Source organism: Melanotaenia boesemani, chromosome 20 (genome assembly GCF_017639745.1).
Source record: "Melanotaenia boesemani isolate fMelBoe1 chromosome 20, fMelBoe1.pri, whole genome shotgun sequence".
In the NCBI taxonomy this organism is placed as follows: Eukaryota; Metazoa; Chordata; class Actinopteri; order Atheriniformes; family Melanotaeniidae; genus Melanotaenia; species Melanotaenia boesemani.
The window spans coordinates 1,727,276-1,751,360 of NC_055701.1; the positions used below are offsets into that span (position 1 = coordinate 1,727,276).

At 42.8% G+C, this 24,085-nt stretch overlaps 1 long non-coding RNA gene across 3 annotated transcripts; it reads right to left on the reverse strand.

Moving 5' to 3' along the window:
* Positions 1 to 429: 429 nt before the first annotated feature.
* LOC121631694 lies at positions 430 to 12,718 on the reverse strand. 3 transcript variants are annotated; one of them, XR_006008776.1, is made up of 4 exons: positions 12,697 to 12,718; positions 4,968 to 5,077; positions 4,783 to 4,869; positions 430 to 647 (listed from the first exon to the last, which is right to left on the reverse strand). It is a non-coding gene; the product is annotated as an uncharacterized LOC121631694 (long non-coding RNA). The 3 variants fall into 3 exon arrangements; XR_006008778.1 differs by lacking the exon at positions 430 to 647 and adding an exon at positions 1,236 to 1,282; XR_006008777.1 differs by lacking the exon at positions 430 to 647 and adding an exon at positions 2,401 to 2,568.
* Between the last annotated feature and the right edge of the window lie 11,367 nt (positions 12,719 to 24,085).

Sequence of the window (24,085 nt, forward strand, 5' to 3'; positions counted from 1 at the left end):
AGCGACAACTAGTTATTCTGTGAAGGAGACCTGGATTTCCTCTAATCAAGACGTAAGCTGTCCCTGTTTCCCAGCAGTGACCGTCCTTTTTATGTGCTGTTTGAGCTAACTGCTGCAAACAGATAACATCAGGCTACATGGCATCAGGTTAATTGAAAATCATCCAGCTTCTTGGAGATGTGTTCATTTAATTCTCTCATCTTAGTAATAGAGATAAACACATTATGACCAAACAGAATAATAAATTCTAATTTTGTATTCTGTTCAGTAATTGGGAGGAAAATTGCTTGTTTTTTTGTACTTGCTTCATTTCAACTGTTTTTAATAGAGAAAATCAGTTAATGCAGTCAAAGACACTCTACTCCTCATTAATGTCAGTTTAATTATTTCATAATTGGATTCCCTGAGGTATATTAATCTCAAGCAAATGAGAATCGTTTGACTTCGGAGGAAATTCTGACACACGTGACCCTCTTCATTTTCAAAGTTTTTAAGTGAAATAAGTTGAGCTGATGGATCGTGTTACATTTCTGATTACAGCTCGATGTGGACATCCTTCCATCTCTTCCTTCAGCTTCCAAACCTCCTCCATCCTACACCGAATTGGAGGGTTGAAGCCTGCAGTGGACCACACGCACCAACCATTCCTACCAACAAATTTAGTTTTAAATCTGACTTAAGAACTGTTGACAAAGCATTCACTAAAATCTTCATGTCTTGGAATTCTTTCTTAGCTATGAACTAATTCTACGAACTCTGAGGAAAAGTCTTACAAACATCTGAGTGCCGACACGTTCAAACAGAATTAGTGTTTACTATGTTTTCATTAAAATCTAATAGTAAAAGTCATTTGTTGTCAGATGTTTAAATAGTTTTGAGTCAAATAAGAAGCACTGAGCTAGTTTAAGACAAACTGTGAGATATTTCAGATCATGTCTTAACATAATTTACTTCTCAGAAAAATTTAACAATTTTTTCCTCCACATCTTAAAATGATGCCAGATCTGTTCATTTTATAATAGATAAGTTAATTTAGTTCTTGCATCACACACATTTGTCCATCCAGTCTTGTTTAGAAACCTTTCCTCTGGAACCTTCTCATATAAAATTCAGTTGTTGGGATGTAGATATTTTCAGGTTTCTCCAGAGATCTTCTCCAGACTATGTTTGCATCCCTCCAGGACTTTCACTGAGTGCTTTCTTGGTGTGTTGCTTCAGGTTGAAACATCAGGGCTGTAGAAGAGGTCCTCATCTTGTATCTGCTCTCCCCTCCATGTGTGGGCTTCCACTACAGTTTATTACATGAATAAGAAAAGTTGAATGAAAATGATAAAAAAAAGAACTTCCACTGACAGGGAGGAAAGTTTATACAGTCACTGTGAGTCTTTTTTCTTTGTTTTTTCGTTGAATTTAATGGACATCGGGAGGAATGGGAACAACTTAATAATTATTGTCAGACCTGACAAAGATCAGGTCTTCCCAGATATGATTTAATATCCCAAAAATTCCCAGAGTTGAAAGGTATTCCTAAAGAAGAGCTTTCTCCAGTTTCCTCTTGTAGAGGTTATTTTTCGTGTTAGAACAACTACTTCTTCTACTGAACTCCAACACCAACATTTGCATCATAAAACTTACAGTTGCTTACTAGGCCTACAAAAAAATACAAACAAAGGAAATCACAAACATTACAAAACTATTTAAACAACACTTTTCATCATTTGTAAACAAAGCAAAAGAGTTTTTTCCTTTGCCTGAGTGGGAGATTATCTTAATAATTCCTCGTCTGGCTGCACACGGAGAGAAAAAATTAGGGTTTTGCATGAAACAGGGTCTGAAAATCATCAGTCATCTTTCTGTTATGTCAGCAACAAACAACCTTATCCTTGTCAATAGTTATGGTTGCATTAAAACTATATTAAGCCCAACATCATACAACTATCAAAGAGGTCTGTGTAAGGATGCTGCCCAGATGGATCTTCTGGAACAGCCTCCAAACTCAAAAGGATGCTACCTCTATTTACACCTACAGCTTGTTCAAGGTGACTGTTGTTAACCTGTTTGACTAGAATACGTGATTCAATCTGGATGGAAATCCAAATTTCAGTTTGCTGGTGTTTTAGTTCTGTTTTCTTTAAATCTCCATAATATGAGCGTATCACAAAGCAAAGAATATGAGATCCTTGCATTCCCTGTTTGTTTCTCTAGGATAAAATTCTGCAGCACCAGCAGCATCACACCTAAACTTTTTTGCACAGCTTCCCAGACATGGCTGTCCAAATTTGTTTATGTTACCAGATAATAAGCCCTTATAAGCACAAGTCCTTATCTTTTCCCAATGGAGGGAATAAAAGACACTAAAGATGATAAAAAGATGCACAAGTTTTATTTGGCGTGCGTGATGTTCCTCCCAGGCAGCTCTTAGAGAGCATGTGACCACCTCTTATCGGCCCTGGCGTCTGGGGTCATGAGATAACCAACAGACTGTCTGCGAGGCATCTGCAGCTCGCCATCCGGAGGATTCTGATGCTTCCATCTCCATAAACAAGCAGCAGATTCATACCGCCTCTCCTGCAGTAAAGCAATTACTGTGAGGTTTTTCAAACTGACAGACTGCCAATCACAGCATCACCATCAGTCTGGATTCCTGCACTTAATGCAATTATTTCACAGCTTTTCAAAGAACAAAGTAGTCTGATATGAATCGTGACATTTATTCTGAGGGGATTTTAGTTTAGTTGTTGATAAAGCTGCAAAATAACTCTGAGGAATCATCTAAATAACAGGCACACTTAATGAACTGATGATTTTCAATGCAGTGAACATTCAGCCTCTCATGGTTCGACTGTCCCTGGAACTGTCGTAGCAGACTCCCCTAAAAGAGCCCCCATTACTAAAAAAAGTCACTGCGGCTCACTTCAAAGGAGGAATATCTGGACTTTGGTCTCTTCCTCCTCATTACACTGGAAAAGATCAGAAATGTGGCATCTTCTTTAGAAGGCCATATCTGAAACTGGCCTGGCAGCTTCAGACGATTCACCCCATTACGGAGCCAATCAGGTATAATGAAGCGGTGGGCAAAGTCGCTGGCTGAGCCCGATAAATAATTTAATGGGACTTGTCATCCTTTTCCCATCGAGGTGCTGCATTCAACGCCAGACACATGAAGGCGAGCCGGGGTGGAGAGATGGCACAAAACAGGTGACACTCCCTCCACATCACCCAGGTCCACCTCCCACATCCTGTCCTCCCTCACTCTCCTCAGTCACCTCCTCATCCTCAAATCAAAAAGCCCTCCCATGCCAACCCCACCCCCCACACCTGTCACACGGTGGGAGACAGAGGGATGGAGACAGAACCACTTCGTTACCAACCTCTCACTTGGAGGTTTCAAACAGATTTCAGCTAATGAGGGAGCATTTAGAAACTCGGGGATGCCGACATCTTGGAGAAGAAGGAGATGAATGAGAACTGGGCTCCCGTGCACACGCACACACCTACAGTACACAAACCGGCTGCATCCCCACATCTTCCTTTGTGCAAGCGAACATACATCCACCCGAACCCACTCTCTCTCACACAGCTCAGGGTTGTCAGTGCAGGTGAACAAAGTGAATGGGAAATGTGACTGACAATAAAGATTTCTTTTAACATCAGTGAGAGGGCGGCGGGCGGGCAGGTGGGGGGCTGCTGGGAGGGGGATGAGTCTGTGGAGACAGGCTGCAGAAGTTCGCATTACTCTGAGGGACCCGTCGACTGCATATGCCATCTTTAATGACGAGACCTCGCCAAACTGGCACCCAGTCAGCCAACCGGGAGCGAGCAAAGTGAGGGAAGAATCCCACAAAGCCATTATTTCAACTCTGTCTTTTTCTTTGCCCCCCCATTTCCTTTAAATCTGAGTTTTAATAGACACAGCTAAATTCCCACTGCTGTCTCCTTAAAGTTTAATTTACCCACTTCTTTCAGTCCTCCACCCCCCCATTATGAAGCTGCGACAGTCGCTGCAAACAGGACATTATTATTTCATATTATAAAAACAGTCCTTTTAGAAGACGGGCAGGGGAGAGAGGAAACATTTTTATGGCATAGTGGCAGTTTGGAAACTGTTTTTAAATGTGGCGAATGCTTAATTCATACTAACGTGAATCGAAGGTTAATGAGGGAAAACTCTGGTTTTAAAATAAAGGATGAAGTTTTTTTTTAAAGCTCCCGACGTGGCACATTTTTCTGGTATCGAACCCACAGCTGTGAAGTTTTCCAACATCTTAAACATCCAAACAGACCCCAAAGGTCCAGTTTGTTTAGTAAAGCTGTAATTGAGTTCATCTGAGGTGGAAGTTCTTTAAATTATAAGAATTTAACACCATCTTGTCTTCAGTTCAACTTCATGACTGATTCTAAAGGCACCAGGATAAGTAAATATAATGAAAGAGGTTCATTTCTTGTTTTCTGTTTTGCTCTGTGGTGATGTGTAAAAAATTAAGAGTAAAATATGAAGTATGAAGGATATGCAGCATGTTGGCCTGCAGCTGTTTTAGATCAGTATTAAATGAGTTAATTACATTTTATTTTTTTTATTGGCTTGACTAATTATTTGTCTGAGGTGCCGAATATATAAGATTTTCTTCTTTCTGCTCCTCTTCATTGAAATGTTTAAAATGTCTTTGTATTGACAGATTTGTTTGTAATGAATTGAATAAATATTTTAAATAAATAAATAAATAAATACATACACTCATACATAAACAAACAAACAAACCTAAACCCTGACTACCCATTTACCAGGACAAGCTTTTACCACCATCCTCCTGCGCATCATCCAGTCCAGATCCTCCGTTCTGTTCCTTCATTCTTCACATTCTGTTCAGTCTGCAGAGTCAAACAGATATTTATAGACTTTTCAGTTTATGGTCCCTGGAGACTAATTCCAAAGGAAACGCGAAGGATTTATTATCATATACACTCACCATCCACTTCATCAGCTCCACCTATCCAACTTCTTGTTAACTCAGATATCCAACCAGCCACGCACACAGCAGCATGTAGACGTGGTGAAGACGACCAACTGAAGTTCAAACTGAGCATCGGGATGAGGAAGAAAGGAGATTTAAGAGTCTGTGAACGTGTACTTGTTTAACCAGCACAGCCTACCTGAGTATTGTTGCTGACCATGTCCATCCCTTTATGACCACAGTGGAGCATCTTCTGATGCTACTTCCAGCAGGATAATGCACCATGTCACAAAGCTCAGATCATCTCCACCTGCTTTCTAGAACATGAACATGAACATGACGACCCGGTACTAGAAGGTGGTCCTGATGAAGAGGACGACCCGGTACTAGAAGGTGGTCCTGATGAAGAGGACGACTCGGTACTAGAAGGTGGTCCTGATGAAGAGGACGACCCGGTACTAGAAGGTGGACCTGATGAAGAGGACGACCCGGTACTAGAAGGTGGACCTGATGAAGAGGACGACCCGGTACTAGAAGGTGGTCCTGATGAAGAGGACGACCCGGTACTAGAAGGTGGTCCTGATGAAGAGGACGACCCGGTACTAGAAGGTGGACCTGATGAAGAGGACGACCCGGTACTAGAAGGTGGTCCTGATGAAGAGGACGACCCGGTACTAGAAGGTGGACCTGATGAAGAGGACGACCCGGTACTAGAAGGTGGACCTGATGAAGAGGACGACCCGGTACTAGAAGAAGGACCCGATGAAGAGGACAACCCGGTACTAGAAGGTGGACCTGATGAAGAGGACGACCTGGTACTAGAAGGTGGTCCTGATGAAGAGGATGACTCTGTACAAGAAGGTGGTCCTGATGAAGAGGATGACATGGTACTAGAAGGTGGACGCGATGAAGAGGACGACCCGGTACTAGAAGGTGGACCTGATGAAGAGGATGACCCGGTACTAGGAGGTGGACACGATGAAGAGGACGACCCGGTACTAGAAGGTGGACCCGATGAAGAGGACGACCCGGTACTAGAAGGTGGACCTGATGAAGAGGATGACCCGGTACTAGAAGGTGGGTTGATGAAGAGGACGACCAGGTACTAGAAGGTGGACCCGATGAAGAGGACGACCCGGTACTAGAAGGTGGACCTGATGAAGAGGACGACCCGGTACTAGAAGGTGGACCTGATGAAGAGGACGACCCGGTACTAGAAAGTGGACCTGATGAAGAGGACGACCCGGTACTAGAAGGTGGGTTGATGAAGAGGACGACCCGGTACTAGAAGGTGGACCCGATGAAGAGGACGACCCGGTACTAGAAGGTGGACCCGATGAAGAGGACGACCCGGTACTAGAAGCTGGTCCTGATGAAGAGGACGACCCGGTACTAGAAGGTGGACCTGATGAAGAGGACGACCCGGTACTAGAAGGTGGACCTGATGAAGAGGACGACCCGGTACTAGAAGGTGGACCTGATGAAGAGGACGACCCGGTACTAGAAAGTGGACCTGATGAAGAGGACGACCCGGTACTAGAAGGTGGACCTGATGAAGAGGACGACCCGGTACTAGAAAGTGGACCTGATGAAGAGCACAGTGAGTGTATTATTCCTGATATGATTCCAGTTAAAACCCTTACACCACTTAACACTATATTTCTATGAATACTGGCTTGCCTTACAATCAGTGATGTTGAATCTTGTACGGGACAGCTTTTATTGGCTCCGGGCAGGCTTTTAAAACAAGTGTGAACAAACACTTCATGTACTCCTCTCAGGTTTCGGATTAGAAATGGAGTTGTGGAAACCAGCACCTTGAATTTATCACAGTGTCCCCCTGACTCCTCCATCTGACTGGAGGTGCTCTGCTCTGGTGGTTCCATCAGTGTGGAGCTGAGAATAGATCTGAACGCTCACCCACCCACTCACACGCTCACACATGAACGCCATACAGCCTTCCAGAAAACCCTTGGTTGGTCCCATTCTCTCTAATTAGTCATTAACACATTCTTTTGTGCAGGCCTCTCTTTATTTATAGGCCTTCTCTTGCCAAACAGCGGGTCCCGGTGCCAGGATCAGATGGATGCAGAGCGTGAGGTGAGCAGGGAGCCCAGGCCAGTCGATGAATACAGTGTTAGAGTTTAGGACTAATCAACTCTGCAGCCAAACAGCTTGTAACGGCTTTTCAAACGAGAGGCTCAGTGTCATTAAAGTCTCCGCTGCTTCACATCTATGTTCCAGTTCACTAATTGTAGAATTCACCACATTTGGCAGCAAAGTAGGCTGATATTGTTCAGCCTGGGCGGTCTGATCAAATCCCAAACTCCGAGCTGTGGTCTTGTTGTAGTCCACCTCTGCTCTGATTCACAGTTCCTGCTTGTCTAAAAGAGTCACACATTTTTACTTTATTTAACATTTTATAAGATAAAAATGCTGAGATTGATCAGTTAAGCCATTTAACTGGGTTAACCAGACACATAGCTAGAGAAAAAAATGCTCAACTATGGCTCAACACAAGGGACAAGAGGGTTCAGGAGACAGGTGTCCTCCCTGTCTGAAAGCTCATTTTTATAACTGACTCGGGTAAAAAAAGTTTTTTGCAGCTTCTTATAGCCCACTGAGCAGTGTTATTCTTTACTTATATAAAGATATCAAATATGCCGGACTGTTTGGGGGTTTGGTGATGTCTTTTAAGCCCCCCGACCTGTTAGGACAGATGGCCGTCCTTCCTGGTTCTGGTTCTGCTTGAAGTTACTTCCTGTACACAGTATAAGCAAGGAGCAGAAATTTGTCTTTTAAAATTATTAAAATTTACTGTCAAAGACCCCCGGCTTGGATGCCGACCCAATGCAGGATGCCAGCAAAAAAAAAAAAAGGTCACCCACTCTAATATTTGGTTGGACCACCTTTGGTATTGATTCCAGCAGCTTCTCTGTGTCATCATCTCAATAAGCTTCTGCAATGTCCCATTTATTTCCATCCGGAGTTGCATTATTTCTCTCCAAGATCTCGTATTGATGATAGAGAGTCCGACCACTGAGCAAAGCCTTCTCCAGCACATCCCAGAGGTTCTCCATGGGGTTCATGTCTGGACTCTGGTGGCCAATCCATGCGTGAAAATGATGTCTCCTGTTCCCTGAACCACTCTTTCCCAATCTGATGTGTCATCAGGAAAGATGGATTAACTCATGACACTCAGAGTTAAAAAAAAGAAGTTGCCTCTTGGTTGGTTGTGGTGACCTTGACTGGGCCGATACCACTGAACCTCTGAACAGTTTGCTGAAGACCATAGGCAGAAGGAACAAAATGATTACTACTCTCCCACCTCCTGGCATGCCCTCAAGCTCCCACCTGATGGCCTCGGTGTGGACATCTATCCGAGTGGTATTAAGTGGGCATGGACAAACTGCTTCAGCTCCCTGTGAAGAGAACAATCAAACACATGCTCAACAAACTGAATAGTAGCACATCTTTGAATAAAATGTCATTTGGAGTCTTGTGAGCTACTCTTTCCAATAAACACATTTCAGGAGAGCGTGTCACAATTCGTGCAGTTTCTCCATCTGGTTGCTTCCTTGAAAAGAAATCTTCCTGCAGAGACACACAGGACCTAGTACACCCATACAACACCTGCAGAATAGCTAGAATCTTTCCAGGATCCTCCGTCTCCTCCGGGAATCGGTACCTGATCTCTTCTCAGGTCTCCCCTTCTAAATGGTCTTACATGATAAGTGCTTTATCAATGAAGACAGAACGAAAACATGCTTGGACCTCGTCAAGCCATTCAAAGACCAGTCCTGCCCCAGACTGCTGGATGCTGTCTATCTCTGGGAAGGTTGAGCAGTCTCCCTATATCTGGAATAAGTCCAAGACTGTCCAAGTCCCAATGAACCTGCTGCAGGGGCACTTGTGTCTCCTTCCTGGTGCTGTTGGTTCTCAGCTCCCTGAATTGTGCAACCTCTTCCTCCAAATATTCCTGGTTATTTTTCTCACAATGTTTTTATCTTCATGTTGCTTTTATCGTGTCTTAATGCAACGTAAGAGTGAGTTTATGCTTCCACGTAAAGCTGATTTCACCAGCAAAAAATCAAGCTGAACAATTTTAAAATAAATCCCTGGCAATTTAATAAGTTCTTCCCCTCTTTTCTCTGGGGATGAATTTCTTGATGCTGCTTGTTTTTACAGAAACTAAAACACTAAACTGCATCATGTCAAACGTCTGAGCCCTCGAGGTGGGCAGAGGGTGTGAAATAAATGTATGTATCCGTGTGTGCAGCGTCCATTGTTGCATACTTTGTATGTTAATACTTTATCATGTTTAAGACAAATGATTTCCTGAGCCTCAGCAGGGCTCACACAGTACCAGCAGGCAGACAGATTACAGAGAGAAATGACTTCTGTGATGCATGATGATGCTTTACGGTCCAGGCTGGTGCCACTAAATGTTATTCTCTTTTTCCTTCATTGGGAGCAGAATGAGGATATAATTTCACTCTGCATTGCCATGACAGCCATTCAGGTGGAGTTCTTCTTCCTCTTGAGCAGTGGAGGAAGCTTCATCTGCCGCACCGAGTCATTAGCATACTTATGAACTTTCACACTGTCTTTATTCTCAAATTAAACACCTGCCTCATTCTGCTGCTGCGACCACCCCTCTCCTCTCCGCCTTATGTCTCATGACTTCATGCTCTTTTCCTCCACGTTTGTCCTTGGGAGAGCCAAACTGAATATTTATGTCTCATGTTTTACATTTTTATATGATAGCAAAGAAACATTAAAGGCTTAGAATCAAGGACCACTTTTATTTATTTTCATACTGATGTGAAATTTTGAATGGATTAAATATAATCATGATGTAAAAATACATGGTTATATAAATATATGAAGTTATAAATGATCTCTAATGGTGCAAAAAAGAATGTATTTTTATTATTTTTACACTTTTCTAGTCAAAACCAAGTTTTCTTTAAGTTTAATTTATTGGAAAGGGACAATGTTCAACAGCATCGATCACACAGGAAAACCAGCTTTATACCAGAATGTAGCTCTAACTTCCATCTGCAGTCCCTGAGACACAGAATTACATAAACAGAGCACATATACAGCTATTACTAAAAAGTACATTACATAGTAAAAATGCAGTAAAATAATGGTGAAAATGCCTTAAAATAGCATTAATGATGGCAGCTATAAAAGCGACCATGAGTCTATCCTGTTTAATCTCATAACCAGCTCTTCCTCATTGTCTCATATAAACAATTTTATTTACAAGTTTTGTCTGATAAGGAAGAAAGAAGTTGTTAAGAGAGATATTGTACCGAAAAGGGAACTTGGGCTTTTTAAATATGATTTACATGTTAAAAACAACCTCATGAATCTGTGTTTTCTTGGTTTCTCCTGCACAACCTAAAGCAGAGATGGGCAACACGTGTAACTCCGACACTGTCCTGCAGGTTTTAGATGCTTCCCTGCTCCATCACACCTGATTCAAATAAAAAAGATCCAGTCATTTCTTTAAGATTCTGGATTAGGCAAGGCAAATTTATTTGTATAGTACCTTTCATGTACAAGACAATTCAAAGTGCTTTACATAAAACATTCCAGCAGGGTGCAGAAAGCAATACAAGCGCATAAAAAAATAAATAAATAAATAAAATAAATAAAAGTAAATAAATAAAATCAGAAAGAAAAGGCTAAAATAAAATAGATAAAATGCATGAAATAAAGTTGCAGTGTGGGGAAAGACGATATTAAAACATGATCAAGTTTAAAGATTCCAGCTTAAAAGAACCAGATGCCGATCTGGACTCCAAATAAAAACTACTGAAATGCTAATGGACTATTATCTATTTAATCTGAATCAGGTGCACTGAAACAAGAAACTATCTAAAAGCTGCAGGACGGTGGCCCTCCAGGACCAAAGCTGCTGACCAAACGCAACACAATTTTCTAAAACTAATTCAGCCCAGTTAGAGCAGAACCACAAAGTCCACTCACGATGATCATGTCTGTGCTGATGACACACACCTGTCTGCCAAATGTTAATTAATGAAAAGGTCAGAGAAATCAGTGGGTGTGCCTCAGAGAGAGAAACACTGGACTTTCCCACCGTGAGATAACAATGACACTGTGTAATCATCACGGCTTTGTCTCAGCTCTCCGGGTCCAGCCTGTGACGTCTGCTGCAGGCGTCGTGTGGAGATAAACACAAAGTTTTAGCATCACAAACTGGATACTAAACCTGGTCTGTCACCACCTTCAGCTGGACTGTGTCTGAACTGGTTGAAAACCAGAGTTTTATCCCAGATACAAATAAGATGAATTAAATAACAAAAATCTAAAATACAACCAGCTGTAGATGCAGGGAGCTCAGTGAGATAATGAATGAAAAAAAACTCCAATAGACAGGTAAACCAGAACACAGGACACTATGAGGAGCAGCCAAAACAAAGTGAAGAGCACAAATTTTGAGGCAGGTGATTAGATGAATAAATGCAGGTGAACAAATTAGAAACCAGGAGAAGGTGGCGAGCAGAAAGCAAGATTAAACTAGAAGAAAAACTGAATGAAAAATAATCAAATCCAGTCAAAACAAAAACAAAAAAGAAGAAAGAAACCTGAAACTACTGACCACAAGAGAAGGACCATTTTTGAAATGGAGATTCTGTAATGGAAATCACTGTCTGGGCTCAGAAACATTCCTGAAAATCACAGTTCATCCCTGCAGCCACACATAAAGCCAACACTCAAACACAAACCAAACAGCACGACTCTGGTCTGCAAACGACTGGAAACATCCGAAGCATCGTGAAACAAAAAGCAAGGTAAAACAATAAAAAAAAAAAAAAAAAAAAGCAAGGTAAAACTAAACCGTCTGACTTCCAAAATACACATGTCATCATCTGGATTTAACTAAGCTAACAGGAGCCTCTTATTGGATAATAAGCTGCAACGAGCTGTTTAACCCAACTGATGCCGTGAGTAGCTTCTTGTTTCCTAAACAACCACGTAGAAAGACACATCCGTGGTGGTAGAAAAGATGTTAGTCTGTTCCAGAAGGGTTGGATCATCAAGCAGAGAAAACATCTGAGGAGATGCAGAAACTACTAGAACTGGGTTCAGAACTGTCCAACCATCATTAAAACTGGAAGGATGGTGGGAACCATCGTCTTCCAGGAAGAAACGTGATCAGAACATCCTGAATGATGGTGATTTAACGTTTGGTGGAACCAGGTGGAAGAAAAACAGCAGTAGAACTCAGGACCATGTTTAATAGTGAAAGTTAGAACTTTTCCACATGAACAATGAAGGAACTCAAGGGACTGAACAGCTGTGGAGCCAGAAGAAAACCACTAACCAGTGAGGCTAAGCCTGGGGGCTTAGATAAGGATTTTTTTAATTCTAAAGAGATTTATCTGTTGGAGACCTCACAAATAAAATCAGGCATTTAACAGTTTTGATTATACTGTGTGTGGTATGCGCCGATAATGTCATCACAGAACAACCCACACAAGGATTCTGTCCCACAGCTGATCTAGAATCTAGTCCTCAGAACAAGAAATATTTCATGACCTAACAAAAACAAAGAAGAACCATAGCAACAACCAGAAAACACCCAGCATGGAAGACACCATACAAGGCAAGGGAATAACCAGGGTCTTGCCACAACTGTTAAAGGGGCCCTATGATGCTGTTTGGACTTTTCTGAGCTTTCTACAGTGTTATAGTGTTGAATACTCACCAGACAAGAAAGGAATGAACTGAAACCAAAGGCTTGAATACGCTGAAGGGTTAACGAGACGTAGGTGACATGAATGAACAAATCAGACCAGGTGACTAATGAGCAGAAACCAAAAACACAGAACATGACACTAAACACCAAAAATCACCAACATAAAGCAAAAACATGACAAAAACCCAGAAAACGAAAGAACATAAGTAAACCAAGAAACCATGAATCGTGACAGGAGCCGATTGTCGGGACAAATTCACTTGTAAAACAACCCAGACCACAGTGTAATCTTATGGGATGATCAACAAGATTTAATACAATCCAGTGTTTGCTGTCCTTTGTCAGGAAGTGGAGAAATTGGGCCAAAAACTGCTCGATAAGCTTTATGTGTGAACCCCCATTAACCCGAGAAAAAGACTTTAGTTTGATATGGAGCATAAAGACTGGATGATGGAGCAATGGAAGAAGGTCACGTGGTCTGATAAAACCAAATTTACCCAGTTCCAGTCAGTAACAGGCGGACCACCTTACCAGTACTTTTTTTTCTTTAGTTTTCTTTTTTTTCATCTTTTCTTAATTTTCTTTTCTTTTAAACTTGCTGCGTTGAATTTAACCCCACAGGAGGGTGGGCCGTTCCTCAGAACGTCCGCCGACACATTAACATCTTTTCTCTCAGTGTGTGGGACTTTTTAACAGGTTTTAAACTTTGCATGTTGTTTATTGGAGTGGTTTGCAGTGGTGTGGATCCCATTTTATATTGCATGTCTTATTCATCATGTCCGTTTTTTAAACAGGAGTATTTTCTTTTTCTTTTTTTTTTTTTACAGGGTGGCAGTTGTTGGGGAAGCACAAGTACCCCTTTGTAGCATATGAGATCTCGATGTAATTTTTGGTGGCTCTAATTGTAATAAAGCGTCGGATCTTAGTAAATCTCAGTGTTGTGCATTGCCCACGGGGATCTCAAACTGCGTCAGGCTGAGTTCCAGCTTCCGGATGCGACATAAGCAGTCTGGTCATTTTGCAAGGGTGTATAGTAGTCAGCAGGTGACTGCTCAGCCACAGTCAACACCTGGAGTTGTACTCTTTGATGTCAACATTGGTGACAATACAAATAAGGCAAGGCAAATTTATTTGTATAGCACATTTCATGTACAAGACAATTCAAAGTGCTTTACATAAAACATTTCAGCAGGGTGCAGATAAAATGCGAGAAATAAAATTTCAGTGTGGGGAAAGACAATAAAATAATAAATTACATTAAAATGATTAAAAGCAAGATAAGTTAAAAAAAAAATAAGCAGGGGAACCTTCACCTCCTGAAGTTCAGTTGGGGCTTCTGCAGGCTCAGAATCCACTGGTGCTTCAGAAAATTTGGTGTCTACTTGCTCATGCTTGATTGTACTTACGGCTGAGGCTCAGGTTCCTTGTTTGGTAGACACAGGGTGCATGGTGTCAACCACAAGTGAGAGCTTCTTTATAAGAATTTTGAACCCTTGGGCCCAGATAAGCTCTGCTCTTGTAACTGGTTGAAGCTGAGAGCAGCTAATGGGCTGGTGATACCCTATATTGGCTACTTTGAGCTGGATGTACAGGATTCCCCAAATCATACAGCTGCAGTTCTAGGTGTACTAGGGATAAACATATCAATGAATGTTACCATTAGCTGTTTGTCCAACATTTGTCGAACAACAAGGATGTTCTAGTTCTTATTAGACACTGGGCTTAAATTGTGGAGCAAGATGAAGTGCTCCATCATCTGGTATGCAATGCTGTGGGACACGCCTGCAGCTGGTACTGCTTACGTCACTTCAGAGCCAGGTACGGCATCAATTACATGATAACCTTGGACATCAGGGTGTTGAGGGAACAACTGACTTGGTCCGTCAACGTTGCTACCGTCCTGGAATGCATCAAGAGTGGTGTCAGAGTTGCCAGGCAGCCAAGGACACTCACCCAGTTGCACACCTCTATGAGTCATCTGTTTTCATCATGCTACTGGACATAGCACAATTGAACTTGGAAAGAATGGGATGGAAAATGTTCTGATTATGGCTGATGTCTTTTCAAAATTTACCCAGGCCATCCCAGCCCATGACCAGACTGCTGCCATGGTTACCAAGGTGCCGGTGAATGAGTGGTTTTGTAAGTTTGGCGAGATGATCCACCAGTTCCTTGTGGCTATAGCATTTGAAGGGCTCTTAGCTCTCAGTTGAATTCACACTATATATTTTATTAATGTCACAGCCTGGCTCATGGGGTCTTGTAGGAACAGGAAATTACAACAGTAAAATCAAAAGTTGCATAAAAACTAAAAGTGTGTTAGTTCTGAAATCACCTGGTGGACCACCATCACTCTTTTAAAAAGTGATTAAACTGAAGTGAAGATAGCACCATGAGAATTGGCACCAGAGCACACATAACATTTTGTATCGCCACAATGTGGAGGCTGGAAAGGTGAGCAACACTCCTTAACGTGATGAAAACATATTTCTAATTTGTGGCTTTTTCTTACCGTTTTTGTTTTCAGTCAAAATCTTGAAAATTATGTATTTTCACTTCCATGCACGTTGACACACCGCTGCATGCACCAAGGACGATATGGCACCCCCCCCGGAAGGAAATATGAAGGAATCAATCCACTGACCTTCTGTTTGGAGGAGAACAACTCTACACACTGAGCCACAGCAGATGTAGGTGCATTGATTTTAAATTTACTATTAAACTTTCATCACATATCACAGCTGAATGTCAGATTATCTGAACAGCAAACATTCACTGTATGCCAGAACTAAGTCATTTGGTGCAGAACTGCTCGGCACGGTAGTGGCAGTGTTGTGGTTTGGGGTTGCTTTGCTTCCTCGGATTGAGCAGCTGCTATCAGCTTTTAATCTCATTTCATGAAAATAGCTGCAATTACATCCAAAGATTCACTTTGTCCTATGAAAGAAAGAAAATATTTATAGTGAGGTTTTTAAATTTACCAGACGTATTTGCATGATATTTAGTGAGTAAACGACTCTGTGTGAGATAGTTAGCAGGTGGTGGAACTGGAATGCAGCAGCAACTTTTATCTCCATGATCTTAAATTCATCTCCAACATCTGGTTAGCTAACAGAGAAGAACTGGAACCAGGTCGACCACCACTTCATGTAGCGCAGAACTGATGAGACAGATGTGACATCACGAGAATACAAACTATTCTTAAACATGGAAGAGGTGGACATGGCTATTCTCTAAAAGTAGAAAGACTGTCTTGTGTAACCAGTCATAAGTAATGTTCATTACATCCTAGATGATTAATGTTAAATATTCAGGCATTGAAAAAGGTAAATCACCTCAGTCGATTTTAAAATATTTTATGATAACATAAAATACTCCTAAAACATGAGGTGAAAACATTACTGTGCTGGAAGACCAGCTTGGTCTTAGGTGAATCATTCCAAGCACAGCAAGAGCTCTGCAGAGTCTCTGAGGTTAACAGCTAAATCAGAATCATCAGCACCTCATATTGATGACGAGTCCTTCATCAGCATGTATTTCACTAGAAAGCTGTGTGTACCTCACATGGATGTGTAATTCACTTTGTGGTGTGAGTTCCACCGTTAATCATTTTAAAGGGAAAGCCAGGTGAATTTCAGAGGTGAAGAAAGCTGATGTGAAGATACTTTCCATGTGCTTTAAAGACATGTTGTCACCCTGCATTGTAAATGACAGGTAGTGAGGATGTTCCTGAAGAGAAGCATGCTCCACTCCTGGTTCTGAGATATCCAGGCTGCAGCTGTGTGGGCTGAACCACCTGAGGACAGGCTGAAAGTCAGCTTCCAACAACTTTCCTAATGTCCCTCCCCCCGTGTGGATGCATGTCTGCACATGAGTGTTTGTCTTGTTAGAGCTGGCAGAGGGGCTCTGTGGTGTACAGAGGTGTGGAAGGCTGGGATGGGCCCCGGGTGTGGCCCCGTTCGCGTCACTGCAGATTTATGGTGCTACTTAAGCATCCCCACAATGGCTGCCAAAACTCAAGCCAACGGCTAATTAAAACCTTTCACTGGAATCCCTGTGAAGTCACAGAACCACCAGCACACAGACCTGCTGCATGCTTCTGCACACACACACACACACACACACACTGTATGGGTATGAGACAGGGACTATATGCCATACAAGCTCAGACATGGACGCTCACCCTCAATTTGCACCGGGTGCATGTGCACCTCGGTTTTGTTCCTACCTCCATGGTGATGTGGAGCGTCCGTGAGTGCAGTCTGCATAGCTGGATCCGCAAGATCACAAAATCACAGGAGAATCTGAGAATCTGTGATTCCCAACATCCACGAGAATCTAAACGTCTTCTAAACGTCTCGTCCATGATGAAAAAAAAACCCACTGAGATCCCCTGACTGATTAATGATGAAATGTTTACATAGTTAAGCGAGCTCAAATCTGCACAGAGGCTTTTATTTTGAAAATTTACCAGAAGATTTTACACTGCTCCCGTATCTGATTTCCTGTCTGGCCCTGTTGGATCTGCTGAGCTTGACATGCTCTGGTTGTGTGCTCCATCAAAAAAAGACTTGGTGTATAAGTTTATAAGAGAGCTGAGACAAGATGCTTCTGGAAAGCTTCTGGAAAGCTTCTGGAACACTTCTGGAAAGCTTCTGGAAAGCTTCTGGAACGCTTCTGGAAAGCTTCTGGAATGCTTCTGGAAAGCTTCTGGAATGCTTCTGACACGCACCATAACACGCCCAGTGTGAATCAAACAATTGAATAAAACGGCTGCAAATAGCTGTGGAGACCCACTGCGCAGCTCCTGTGCAGCTTCAGGCATTGCAGGATCCATGTATGTGACATTGAGTCATAGGCTTTCTGGTAATGCACAGAATGGTCTGTCTGGTTTTGCAGTCTCAGACAACAGTTTTATCCTCTGGTACCTTTAATAATGCCTTTCCATGTCTCTGTCTGATCCACGTGCCCACTTATCTTCGCCGCTATGAAGCCCGACAGGAGCTTCCATGTTGTGGAGAGACAGGTTATTGACTGATAGTCAGATGGAATTGTTCCCTTCTGGGGATCTTTCGGTATCAGGACTATCCATTCCTTGGTCAGACATTCAGGGTGGGACCGGGTCCTCAGCAGCTGGTTCATTTGTGCCGCTCATGGAGTGAAGTTATCGTCTTTAACCAGTAGGCATGGCTCATGTCCGGACCAGGTGGTGACCAGTTCTTCATACCTGAGAGTCTTTGCTGGGTATCTGCCACTGTGATGGTAACTGGACTTTGTTCAGGGGAGGAGCTGTGGTCCACTCTTAGTTCTTTTACCCCTGTGTTTTACTGTCATGTGATGCCTCCTTCTGCTATATGTTTTCCAGTATTGTTCAGTCTCCAGCCTTGGTGGGTTAGCATGTGGTATTACCTGCCACTGGGAGTACACTGTAGCTGGGTTAGTGGTGAACAGCCGGTTTATTTTCGTGGCCTCTAGTTTTCTTGTGTATCTCCTCAGTCATGCAGCCAATGCTTGGAGTCTTTGTTTGCAGCTTCCAGACCCTCAGGCATAGACACCTGGCTAGGAAGCCATTTAATGGCTGTACCATTCTGGAGTTCTTACAGGTGACTAACTTCCCTCCAAGTTGCCTTGATTTTGGCTTCATATCTCCTCCTCCATGGTGCCTCCTTCTTGCCCTTCATATTGATGTTATGGTGGCCGAGCATCTCCAGGATCACTGCTGCTGTGCTGTATATCCACTTATTGGTTTCAGTGATGGTTGCAGTAGGGATTGTTCTTAGTGCTGCATTCACATCAGCTAGAAGACTTTCTGGTGGTACTTCTCTCATTCTTGCTAGTCAGTGTTGACGGGCTCTCATCATCTCAGGGTCAGTTGCTCTCTCATTCATCTCATTCATCATTGGGGCTTGGGACCCAATCTCTAAGGGGAGTTGATGTTAACTCCCCCCTCTGACCTATCGTCCTGGCTCCCCCTTACCGTAGCAAACGTGTTGAACTTCTTTAGTCTCTAACTGTGATAGCAGTTGCCGTTAGCGGATATTTGAACACTGAGCAACAAGTTTTTTTTATGTCAATGTCGAATGTATCACAGCATCCATATATCCAACGTGCTCTTCATGTAGCCCTGCTCGCTAAAGTTAGTAGAGTAGTAGCATTCCAACAGTGCCACATTTGCATCTCGTGTGCAGTGGCATCTATTTTGTTTTCCAGTAGCCCATTTCTCCCAATAGTACCCTGGTTCCTCTGTTTCCCTAGATTTTCTCTGGAGGTGTTGTTTTGTAGAAAAATGTTTGTAAGGTAACGACTTTCTTTTTTTTTTCCGCCACCATATTTCAGGACTTGATTGCACTGTGGTTAGGCAGTGGAGCTAAGGGTCTTGCCTAAAGACCCAACTGGAAGGTGTTGATGTTTGTCCTATTGTAATATCTTCCCTGTGGAATTCAAACTCGGCTCTCCTGCATGAGAGATGTGTGCACGGCCCTGGGGGAGCCAAAAATATTTAGGCATAACTCTCTTAACTTTTCCCATTTATTTTCTGTGGTAGTTCTTACCACTGTGGATGCATTATATTTTTGACCACAAGCGAGATTCTGGGGACGCTGTTTCCACCTCTTCTGTCAGGGTGAGGAAACCCTGGTGCTTCTTTGAAAACAGCTGAGAGACAGTGATGGTGCACGGAGTGCGCACAAACCTATTTATATGAATTCTAGATTCAAAGAGATAAAAGAGAAAATTACTTGGTGCTTTCTTTTTCTTCCCCTCAATAAGATCCCCCTACAATCCCACCTCTTCCTTGTGCTGCCTCTCTATAAGCTGCACACACAGGCCCCATCGAGACAGCTGGCTTGCTTTGTGCTCTAGACCATACAAGAAGGACACAGCCAATGAGGGATGCCTTTGATGGCCCTCTTTTAAAATATGACAGAGAGAAAGATTTTCTGACCAAGGTGGACACAGAGTATGCTGCCATTGTTCAAGCTGCCTCCAAAAATCCCAACAGTCTGTTGCACCCACTACAAAACACCCCATTTCAAAATACGTAAAGCATCTGTCAAAATGGGTTAATACAGCACCATCATCAAACACCAGCCCTGAAAAACCAGCAGCTGTGACATAATCTCACAGAAGGCAGTGAAACTGTAAGAGTTCCAGTGGTAAAACTTCCCCCTGCAACCATCAAGCTGCAGGAGGCTCATCTGACAATGGCTGATTAAAAATGGTGCAGAAGATTGTCCAGAAGCAGCAACAGCAGCAGCTGCAACCACAACAGACGCCTCCAAAGAAGAGGACAAGAAACTGTCTTGCCTGTGGTCAACCAAAGTCATGCTTTCTTGGTGATGGATCTTTTTTCCATCAGTCTGGGGAGGTCAAGTACATCTACTGCTCCAAAAGGGTTCACCAGGCTTATGCAGCAGAAGGTCTAACTAATCTACAATTGCCCTTTGCTGACTTTGATGCAACACCTTTTTTATTCATTTTATCTAGAACTAGAGGCTACAAAGCAGCGGTCTGCAGTCTTAACAGCTTATTAGAAGAACGGTTCAAAAGAGAGGCCAAAGAGCAGCTTCTCGCTGGACGCCTGTGCAGGTTCGCCAGAAGCCACTCAAGCAGGGTCCAGAGTCCACACATCGATACAGGGTTCCTCTGGGTTGCAGGGAAATATATTAATTTTAATTGTATTTCTGTGCTTGCTTTTGTGTGGTTTACCTGAAAATGTCACATCAGTCCATGCATGGTGCTTAAAATTTAGAATTTCTGATTTCTGAGTTTTTTGTCAAGTTTCCTTTAGATTTTTTTATAGTTAGAAACTGTTCATTTCTGTGAAATGTTTACTTTAGTAAAGCATAACTGAAATGTAAATGTATTAAAGAACCCCATGACTGTTATATTACACAAGCACACAGTGATTTAAAAGAAAAATTCATAATTGTATTAATTAGGAAGTCTTCAAGAACAAGCTTTATGTTAAAGACAAAAGTCAAAACCAAGTAATTCACAATATATTAAAAATGACATATTTCATGTTGTAACAGTATAAACACTGAAAACTGACATTTATTGGAATAAATGATAGTCTGCATTTCAACCAGCGTTCCGATGAGTGGAAAGAACTTTGAACAGTGCCAGAAGTGATGCAATTTATTACGAGGCCTGAACACACTAGACGGGTGCGTTCAGCACCTTGGACAGCAGTAGAAATACTGCCCTTTTATTGGCTATCTATCTATCTATCTATCTATCTATCTATCTATCTATCTATCTATCTATCTATCTATCTATCTATCTATCTATCTATCTATCTATCTATCTATCTATCTATCTGTCTGTCTTAGCTGTTCCTAGGACTGCTCTCTTCTGGATGGACATGTCTGAGGTTTCCAGGTTTCTGGTGGAGCCTCTTCTCCAGGGTGGGGGACAAGGCCCCCAGTGCTCTGATGACCACTGGTACTACTGTTGCCTTCATCTTCCAGGCTTTCTCTAGCTCTTCCTTGAGTCTTTGGTATTTCCCTAGTTCCTCATATTCGTTTGTCCTGATATTTCTATCGTTGGGAATGGCTTCATCCATCACTACGGCTTCCCTTTGCTGCTTATCCATGATCCAAGCACATCCTTGGATCCATCCATCCTTCCTCCCACAAGGAGTAGGGAGGAAGGATGGATGGATGGATGAGGATGAACTGGATGATCAAATGTAGGAGAAAGATGGAGGGATTAATGAATGGGTGAGAAGGAAGAATAATGGATGGAGGACACTGATGTCCTCCTTGGACACTGATATCCTCCAGGACATCGATGTCCTCCATGAAAACCGATGTCCTCCTTGGACACTGATTTCTTCTATGGACACGGATGTCCTCCATGAACACTGATGTCCTCCTTGGACAGTGATGTCCTCCATGGACACTGATGTCCTCCCTGGACATTGATGTGCTCCATGGACACTCATGTCCTCCATGAACACTGATGTCCTTTAAGGACACTGATAACAGCCTGGATAATCTTCCTTGGTTTTGGAAAGTAAAAACAGAGGTCAGGTTGTCCCAAAAACGTGGACTTCTTTGTCCACAGGACATGTGTCCAAATCCGTTCTCCATGTGAAACCCAGTTTCAGATATGGTTCTGGATCCAGTGGTGGACTGTGGGTGAAAATAGTTCCTGGTCCTAGTGAGTCTGTGTCTTGACCAAGTTGTCATGGTGGTTTTCCTCTGCAGAGCTGTCTGAGGACTGGAAAGTCCCGACCATCCAACACTGGTTTCTGTCCCTGTCCTCTCCACCCTGAGGTTTATACAGACTCCCTGACTCCTTTCCCAGCCTTCAGCTCTGTAGATGCTGACCGACCAAAGATCTTTACAATCTGTTACTGGGAAATATTTGTTGATGATTCTCTGATGGAGTTTTGACCAAAGTGGTGAGCCGTAACCCATTCTTGTTGGAATGACTAAACCTTTGATGGAATCTGCTTTTATATCTAATCGTGACACCCTCACCTGTCACCAGGTAATCTGATGGTTGTTGCAGGAAAAGTCATTTCCTCTGGATTAAACCCAAATTAAATTACACATTTAAGGTTTTGTAGGATTTGTTTCTTTTCAGATCCCAACATTTTTGTAATAAGTCTTTGTTTTTTTCCCCAGATATCTTTAGAATTTAATAAATTTAACTAACAACTGAAAAACGAAATTTGTTGATAAAACAACTGATGAAGTAAAATCTAAAATGCATGGTGAGAATATTAAGAGCAAACAGAGAAACTGATCCATGAGTATTAAGCTGTAGAAAAGAGTTTGTTTTTCATTGGCTGAATTTATGAGTTCCCTTCCCGATGGACAAAATCTTGACTTTTCTCGGTGATCTCAGATGAACGGGTGTGGTTGCAACAGCTTCCACAGATCTCTTTAAATCCAATGATGAAACTGAGCTCAGATGTGCCTTCCTGACTCCTTAAGACTGAGGGATTAAATATTAAGGATGATACTTTTTTCTCACCTTTCTTTCTTCCTCTTTTTGACATCAATAAGCAACAAACGAGACAATAAAGAGGAAAGGATGCAATGTGACAACAGACCGACACCTCTGCGAGGAGGATGAGATGCTTTCACTTCATATTATTTATGAGGAATTAGCTGCAGCCAAATACCAACTTAAAAATGGTCCACTGGTTTAATACTTCTGCTTTTCACTGATAACATAAGATATAATAAGAAGCAGGAGCTTAATAATATTATTAAGATTTTTTATGAAATATGACCAACTAAATATTTCAATATTATTGATTAAAGATTAGAGGACAAATAAGTTGGGTCAAACATACCGGTACTAGAAGGTGGTCCTGATGAAGAGGACGACCCAGTACTAGAAGGCGGTCCTGATGAAGAGGACGACCCGGTACTAGAAGCTGGTCCTGATGAAGAAGACAACCCGGTACTAGAAGGCGGCCCTGATGAAGAAGACGACCCGGTACTAGAAGGCGGTCCTGATGAAGAGGACGACCCGGTACTAGAAGCTGGTACTGATGAAGAGGACGACCCGGTACTAGAAGGCGGCCCTGATGAAGAAGACGACCCGGTACTAGAAGGCGGTCCTGATGAAGAGGACGACCCGGTACTAGAAGCTGGTACTGATGAAGAGGACGACCCGGTACTAGAAGGTGGTCCTGATGAAGAAGACAACCCGGTACTAGAAGGCGGTCCTGATGAAGAGGAAGACCCGGTACTAGAAGCTGGTACTGATGAAGAGGACGACCCGGTACTAGAAGGTGGTCCTGATGAAGAGGACGACCCGGTACTAGAAGGTGGACCTGATGAAGAGGACGAACCGGTTCTAGAAGCTGGTCCTGATGAAGAGGACGACCAGGTACTAGAAGGTGGACCTGATGAAGAGGACGAACCGGTTCTAGAAGCTGGTCCTGATGAAGAGGACGACCCGGTACTAGAAGCTGGTCCTGATGAAGAAGACGACCCGGTACTAGAAGCTGGTACTGATGAAGAGGACGACCCGGTACTAGAAGGCGGTCCTGATGAAGAAGACGACCCGGTACTAGAAGGCGGTCCTGATGAAGAAGACGACCCGGTACTAGAAGGCGGTACTGATGAAGAGGACGACCCGGTACTAGAAGGCGGTCCTGATGAAGAGGACGACCCGGTACTAGAAGGTGGTCCTGATGAAGAGGACGACCCGGTACTAGAAGCTGGTACTGATGAAGAGGACGACCCGGTACTAGAAGGTGGTCCTGATGAAGAGGACGACCCGGTACTAGAAGGTGGACCTGATGAAGAGGACGAACCGGTTCTAGAAGCTGGTCCTGATGAAGAGGACGACCCGGTACTAGAAGGTGGACCTGATGAAGAGGACGACCCGGTACTAGAAGGTGGACCTGATGAAGAGGACGAACCGGTTC